The sequence below is a fragment of the Colobus angolensis genome, unplaced genomic scaffold (assembly GCF_000951035.1).
Source record: "Colobus angolensis palliatus isolate OR3802 unplaced genomic scaffold, Cang.pa_1.0 Scaffold311, whole genome shotgun sequence".
Taxonomy (NCBI): Eukaryota; Metazoa; Chordata; class Mammalia; order Primates; family Cercopithecidae; genus Colobus; species Colobus angolensis.
In genome coordinates, this window is record NW_012116389.1 from 170,959 (window position 1) to 171,654 (window position 696).

The window sequence follows — 696 nt, forward strand, 5'->3', positions numbered from 1 at the left end:
GCCCAACTAATTTTTGTATTTTTAGTAGAGACAGGGTTTTGCCAATTTGGCCAGGCTGGTCTCGAACTCCTGACCTTGTGATACCCCCACCTCAGCCTCCCAAAGTGTTAGAATTACAGGCGTGAGCCACCGCGCCCAGCCTGTTCTCTATGTCTTAACAGCAATTAACAAGCTGTAGGGGAAGAACTCTGCCTCTTACAGTTCAGTCCAAATTATAATAAGCTTGGCCAATACACCTCTGCACTTGAGAGTATGAAATTGGGCTACTTATCTAGTTTGTAGGCTTCCCCTCGGGGGAGGTTAACACTCAGTATCTCAAAGCTTGCTATGTTAACAAGGCCTTTAGAAGGCATAGCGATAGAGAACAGACTGGAGATGGTTAGATTCATCTTTACCAGTCCAGCCCCCCTGGACAAGGTCCTAGGAATGGTGAAGGCTTATGAAAAGATACAAACAGCTATTAATATTTCCCTATATGATGCCATGCCCTGGAGGTCAAATCCTCCTCTCCTCCTTTTTCTTTTCTTTTTTTTTTCTTTATAGGGTCTCACTTTGTCCCCCAGGCTGGAGTGGCGTGGGGAAATCTTGGCTCACTGCAGCCACCTCAACCTCCTGGGCTCAAGCAATCCTCCTGTCTCAGTCCCCCAAGTAGCTGGGACTACAGGCACGTGCCACCACGCTTGGCTAATTTTTTTT